The sequence below is a fragment of the Capsicum annuum genome, chromosome 7 (assembly GCF_002878395.1).
Source record: "Capsicum annuum cultivar UCD-10X-F1 chromosome 7, UCD10Xv1.1, whole genome shotgun sequence".
Classification (NCBI taxonomy): domain Eukaryota; kingdom Viridiplantae; phylum Streptophyta; class Magnoliopsida; order Solanales; family Solanaceae; genus Capsicum; species Capsicum annuum.
In genome coordinates, this window is record NC_061117.1 from 24,923,860 (window position 1) to 24,931,643 (window position 7,784).

Here is a 7,784-nt window from a genome sequence, read left to right on the forward strand (position 1 = left end):
AGTTGTATACATCGATTAAATACAAAATAATTCTTCTTGTTAAACATTTCACATTTTGTTAGCTTATGAGGAACCAAAAGAAAATTCCAATATCCCCGAGCATAACATAAGATATTAATTACCTGGCCCCTATGAGAGTGAAAGAATTGCATTTTTTGCAGGAGGGCACGATTGTAAGAGAGAAACAAATTGTATTAAAAGCTAGATAATCTTATCTATGAACTATAAAGGCAAATAATAATACAAAAAATTGTGTAGTCAATTTTCTCCCAAGTAGTTTCACATCTAAGACACTATTCAAATCAACAAGACATCAAAAATAGATATTACAGAAATGCATCACTGGACAGTTTCAATATAATCAATGTTACCTACTTAACCTAGCTATATGGAACTAATCTTAAGTTTATAGGGCATAAGCACAAAGTTGATTTAACAACTATCAGAGAAAGAGAAAACGTTTTTGCATCATTAAATGAGAAGTAAAGCCCAACCAATGAGAAACTTAAAACACAAGTGTACCATCATATTGTAGAAAGGATAGCCAAGAACCACTCCATCTGGCACATAGTAAAATAGAGTTCATGGTTGAGGTTTTAATAAATTTAAGATAGAGGCTATTTAGAAAGCAAACAAGAAAGCCACCGTAAACCAAGGGCCACATTTGGAACTAGATCAATGGTCACATTTGAATATGGAGACCCTATTTTATATATTGAAAAGCTAGAGTAGTATATCTTTCAAGGTATTTCCTATAGTTCCAAAAGTTAAGAGGCCAAAAAGGAGCTTCATAACTGCAGTAGGCTTGAGGTAGACACAGCAACACTAGTGGTCAATAAACTAGAGGGAAAGATAGATTTCAAGGCACCATTAGAGAAAAAACTAAAAAAAAGTTTTTTTTTGTGTGTAGGTGCGGGTGGGGTAGGGTGGGGGTTAGTCAACTAGGTAATTCCTAAAACAACTTTGGAATTACTTAGTAGTTAGAAGGGAATTGGTAATAGAAGAAGGAAGGATATCTGGTGGAAAACTATTCCAACATGCATATGGTGGACACTATGGAAGAATTCATTATTTGTTAGATGATGAATCTTTTAGTGTGAATTCAATGTTACCTTTATCTCAAAAAATATTTTGTAGTGAATTGTTCTTATAAAGTTCAGAGTGATCTACACAGAATAGGAAGGTGTACCAACAACTATTAGGAGAAATAGAAGGTGCTTATCTAACTGGAAATAAGTTGCATGTTCTCAAACAAGAGCTACAAATAGAGCAAGAATTATGATCAGGTTCTCGAGTAATGTTAAATGTCAAAGGAATAGAATGCGTAAGGGAAGAAAAATAGGAGTTGGTTAGATTGACTTTAGATATTAGGAGGCATTACTTGCAGTCACAGATAATCAGAAAAAATGAGATGGGAAAAAAGGAAAAAGTATTTTCTTGAGTTTTTTATTTCCAGTTGGTGTGATTTTGGTAATCCTTATCATGTTAATCTATTATAGAAGAAGGAAGAAGGCTTTATAACTCAAAAAGACAGTTAAACTGGATAAATCATTTGTTAAGAGGGTAAATTATTTACTTATCTATTATAATATAAATAACATATTTGGTATAAACTATAAAATCTCGTTAAACATGAAGGTTTAGTTGGTGAAATAGAAATATGCCTAAAGTTAGTATTCTGATGGAGTTCTTTCTCTGCTCATCATTAAAAAAATAAAAAGTTAGATAGTAAATGCTACATAGTTTATATATTTAATAAAGAAAAATTAAATAGAACTTATCATATAAATTTGTGTTACTTCTAACCTTGACCGCAATGGGCTAACATTAAGCTGCATTTTGTTAAGTATTTCTCCTTGGCATGCTGCTACAGTATTCAACTAAAAATTTAATGCTTTAATCTACAACTGCTAATCATGTATCTGTGATTGTTGGTTTTCTACCACAGTTTCAGCTGCATTTAATCATTTTTGTAACTCATTTTGGGCACTAGTATCTTCCTGTTTTGCCTTTTTTAGGGAGTCTTCTAACTCTGCCGTTCGCCTTTATGTTTCCCTTGTAGTATTAGGTTTAGGGAAATAACCAAGACCTTTTATGTACCCCAACTTTGTACCAAGTACAACATTAACAATTTCATTAATAGTCAATAAAGACTCCCCAAAAGTATATAGAGCTTCCAAATCTATCATGTTGTTCTGCATAAAATAATAACACAAAAAAAGAATACATGAAGAATATTAATCATACAAATGCAATGGTATATTACTAAAATATTAATTTCTTACATAGTTATTCTCATCTTCTTTAGATGACTATCCTTTTTAACTCGAGTAATGAGTATGCTCATAAAACTCAATCTATGAGGCTATATACCTTCATGTTCCTTTCACCCTGTCTAACAAGAAAATAATATGAAATAGTATTTAGTGGGATCTGATTGAAATGAGATACAACTTACATACCTAGTCTCTTATTTATCAAACAACAGAATATTAAATAGTATCAAAGTGTCATTAGTAAAAAGAATAAAAATGGTATAACTTATTATTTTAGCACGAGTTTCTACGAACACTTTGTTCCCATAAAATGATTACATTTAAGCTTAGTTTGATTTATCTTATTTATTTTGCATCGTTTCTACAAAGAAAATAAAAACATCATAACTTAAATAATGAGAATAACATGAATATAAATTACCTTATGCTCTGGATCGTTCCACATATCACAAAGCTTATTCAATTTTTTTAGGTCAATTGTCCAACTTCCATTTTACGAGCTTCTTCCACGGAGCGTGCACTTTCAAATTTTTGTTTTAACTTGTAGTGCCATTGTCGGGTTCTATTTTTCAGAATATCCTCACAACTATCTTACACATAATTCTCATCCAAATTAATTTCAAACCTCTACTAAAGAACAAATAAGTATTGAAGAAATACACAAGACAATCAATATCCATTTTAGATTAAAATTATAATCATAACATATGCTAACATGCTTAGTACCTTGAAACTCTAATGCCCTTAAAAATAGACATTGAAATTCAAGAAATTTATACCCAAGATTTGAACTCTATAGGTTCAGATTATAGTACTTTTTAAGTTACTAGATTCCAAATTGTTAATTTATACATATTAAATAGATTTATAAAGTTTGGACCAAAGTTTTTGGGATTGGCCGAACCTATACCATTTTATTTGGTGCTTCTAGTACAGTTTGTTGTATAGATTAAGTGTATTCCATAATGGAAAGAGTGGTCATAGGGACTCCCTCAAAATGGAGGTAAATGCTGAATCCAAGGTTTCTTTTGCATTTTAGTGTTTCTGTTGAAACTTGAGGAATTATCTAAGATGGGATTGATTTTTTTCTCTTTTCAATTTGAAATAGGATGCTCCGGTGTTGGGAAAAGAACTTTAACCTTCCCTTGAAGAACAAGTTTTTTTCCCTTTGCTCTTTTAAATTGGAGAAAATGGATGTAATAAAATCATAGAAAATATTATCGAAGCCAATTAAGAAAGTGATAGTTCATCCGCTAGTGCTACTGAGTATTGTGGACCATTACAATAGAGTTGCTAGAGATTCAAGGAAGCGTGTTGTTGGATTTTTGCTTAGTACTTCTTTCAAAGGCACTGTTGATGTTACCAATAGCTAAGCAGTGCCATTTAAGGAATATTATAGGGACCCAAGAATTTGGTTTCTTAAACATAACTATCATGAATCAATATTTTCCATGTTCCATAGAATAAGCGCAAAGGATTATGTTGTTGGTTGGTATAGCACTCGTCCCAAACTTTATGAAAATGACCTTAATATTCATGGGCTTTTTAACAACTATGTCCCTAGTCTAGTCTTGGTTATAATTGATGTCCACCCTAAGGAGCTAGGAATACCAACTAAGGCATACTGTGTTGTTGAGGAAGTTAAAGAGTATGCAACTCAGAAAAGCTAGAATGTGTTTATGCATGTACCTTCAAAAATTGTTGCTCACAAAGTTGAAGAAATTGGTGTTGAGCACTTACTAAGAGATGTAAACGATACTACAATCAATACCCTTTCTACTGAGGTAACTAGTAAACTTGCAAATTTAAAGGGATTGGACGTTAGACTTCAAGACATACAGAGTTATTTAGAACTTTCCATTGATGGAAAGATCCCATTAAACCATGAAATTCTATACCATTTGCAGGATGTCTTCAACCTATTGCCAAATCTAAATGTTACTGAATTAGTTAAAGCATTTTCAGTGAAAATAAATGATATGATGTTGGTCATATATCTATCTTTACTTATTCAAAGTGTGATTTCTCTCCATAACTTTATCAACAACAAGATTCTTAACAATTAATATTTAAAGGCTGAGGATTCAAAGCCGCTTGCAGTGCCAACTATAGCTGGCAGCTAAGCAATTCCCTTTTCATTTCTCTATGGTCATTCTCTACCCAGTACTTGCAGCTAGTTGCAATTGGAGCCTGAATCTTTATGACAACCTGGCACGTGGAGGAACCCTTTTATGTTTTCTTGTCTGTTTTGTTATAGCTTGTTCCTCCAGATTTTAAAAGTTCTTGTCTAGTGGTATTTAGATCGATTGATGGATGATAACAGATCATTTTCTTTCTATTAATAGATCAAACTTCTACCCTTTTGTTCTTTTTCTGAATTTAGTTGAAACATAGGCTAAAAAAATAAGATGCTTTGGTGGAGGATATTGGATTAAAGACTATAACAAACTCTGAGAATCCAATCCGACAGTTTGAGTGTAGATACTTCCATAGCTTGGCACCAATCATTTACTTAGCTTAATTGTTTTTTCAAGTCCTGTGTATTCATTTTCATCAGTATGGTATACTATTTGAAATTTAACTATTGATCCCCCTATATCTCAAAGAATGAAGTTTTAGACAAGAGAAAAAGAGGGAGAAAGAAAATTTTTTTTTCTTTGTTGACTTGAACTATATGCTGATGGCCTTAAGTTTCTCCACTATTTGTATGAAGATCTTATTGTCTTATTGCAATCTTCATAAATATTATCTACCTTAAGAATAAATTTGAAAATCTACAAAAGTGATATGTTGAATTTATGATGTCTTTCCGTTAACTCTTAATAATCTTCTGCTAGACTAGTGGAACAATTATAGTTTTTTCTTGGTAACAAGAAGTCTTCTATCATCAGAGAAATGTTGCTCACCCAAATGATTTTGTTACGAAGTCTTGTTTTATCTTCTGAAGATAATGATGCAAATAATTTTGGAATACCTTACGAGATAATATGGAAAGAGGCTTCAACTATGAATGTTCGAATGAAACATTCTTATGGTTCTAAAGAGAAGAAAAGTTGGACTAGCATTTTTCTGTTGAGAGATCATTTGCTGCTTCTTGGAGAAGAACATTCAAAAAATATGCACATGTGTAGGTTAGATTTATGGCTATCTTACCTAGAATATTTCTATGGGGGGACACTCATACTCATTTACAGCAACAATCTAGGCTAAATTTTAGAGTCGCTTGAATATAGATTGTTGGTCAGTTTTCTTGTTGCACTTTGTTTTGCATGTTCCTTCTTTGGTCTCCTTCTTTTAACCACCCTAGATTTTCTTCACGAGTAAGTGTTTTAAGATTTACTTTACTATTTACAACTGTTCTTATTCTATTTTTTTCTATAGAAACTGCTTCGAATAGTATTAACTATTAATATTCAACACCAATAAATCCCTGCGAGATTCAAAAACTTAAATCTCCAATGAAAAAAGATTCAAATTCAGGTTCTTTTGTTGTAAGACTTTGACAAACCGTTATGTTGGTGTTATTTTTAATGTAAAATCACCAACTGTTGTATGGTTAGCTAATAGAGAGAAACCTTTACAAAATTCTAGTGAAAGAGTAACAATATCAGATAATGGAAATCTTATAATCTTGAACTCACAAAATAAGAGTATATCCACCAGCTGTGAGAAATGAAGCTACCACTCTTAAATATTGGAAACCTATTTTTAAGACAGCTCCAATGGGAAAGTTCTCTAGGAAAGTTTTTGGGATCCTTCAGATTCTTTCTTGCAATGTATGAAAATTAGCGTTGATAAAAGTACTTTTACATTTACTTGACAGGTAGCTTTACTCCTCTAAGAAATGGAGCAAATGTTGGCATTGAGGACAGAATACACTGTGCTTGGTCACGCTTCTTGAGATCTTCGCCCAACATTGGTTGACTCTGCAAAGATGATGCTCGAAGGATAAGTTCCACCACCCTATAGTAGCCTATTAGAAAATGCTAGCCAACCCTGTTTATGATCGACAAGAAGCATGCTCAACGAGATAAAGACTAATGAATATCTTTTTAAATCTTTTTTAGTTGTATGGGAACAAATCTCAATGATGATTTGTCTTAACTAGATACATCTTATATTTGTTTTCTAGTTAGCAGATAAGTAGTTCAAGTATAACATTAATGTGGTAGTTTGGTTAGTAATTTAGCAATACTTAGAAATAACCTCTCTATCTATCTATTTGATTAGATTAATTGCAAGTTAAACCATGATTATAATACCATCGTTGCTAATTGTTTGAATTATTAGTTATAAAAACTATTGTCACATTTAAATATAAAATTTTGTGGCTAAAACTTACAATGTGATAGCTTCAAACTTTAATTAATTAGTTGATCATATTTAACTTTGGTCTAATTAAAATGTTTCTCACATATACAAGATTAACATACTGACTTTACACCTTTTGAAAAATTTATTCAATAAGTTCACTTCAACCTTCACACAATTAGATTGAGTCTTGTTTTCTATAGTTATATCAATATGCAATGATTTTTTATAATCATAAACAAAAACAGGAAAAGATTAATTTATTTTTAGCTGCAAATTTTTTTCATAGAAAAAAATAGTTAAATTATTTAGCTACAAATTTTAAATTGTAACTACTTAAGGATGAGATATTTTGTGACAAAATTATGTTTTTACTGAATCACAGATTGATTAGAGACAATAAAATGAGTGTCACTAATTATTTATAGTATTAGTGACAAAAATTGAGGTCACAATTAAATATTAAATTTTGTAGCTAAAACTTACAATATTTAACTACGAAATCTAATTTTTCACTATTGAAACAACTTATTTATTATGATGAATTTTTTTTAGTCTAAAATTTTAACTTATTTAAGACAAATAATAGTTTGTCATGAATTGAATACATTATTAGCAACAAAAAAGAGTGTCACTGAAAACTTAAAATTCATCACTAATTGTACTTAATAAATGGCACCAAAATATTTTTTTGGTGGAAAACTTTTGAGCACAAAAGTTTTCTACAAAATTTTATGTATCATCACTAGAAGTATGTGCTTAATGTATTTAGGTACGAAGTGTAATTTTTGTCATAAAAAGTCAATAATTAGTGACGAATTTCATCTCGTAGCTAATAAATCTGTAGCTATATATCAATTTTATTGCAGTGGTTGATGGGACATGCCCTATTTAAGGGGTCCAAACCCAGTCTATGGTTCCAATTCCTTATTACCCTTCTAGAGTTCCATCGGTCCCCTCCAATCTTTCTCGAGCTCCACATGCTGATGTGATAAATGCTGAATTTCGTCTGTCCATTCATACGTTGGCACAGTTGGTTGATTCTCCGTCAGAGTATAGTGCTTCTTTTACTCTATATTCTGAGGCCATGAGGGTTGGCCAATTTATGAGGTTGAACCCTCCAACCTTTGTTGGTGTTAGGGTTGAGGAGGATCATCAATTCTTTTTGGATGAGATGAAAAAGATCTTCTATGTGAT

The 7,784-nt window shown here is 31.4% G+C and overlaps 1 pseudogene; it reads left to right on the forward strand.

The window, feature by feature from the left end:
* Positions 1-3,466: 3,466 nt before the first annotated feature.
* Positions 3,467-4,399, forward strand: LOC107846541 (annotated as a pseudogene).
* Positions 4,400-7,784: the final 3,385 nt, after the last annotated feature.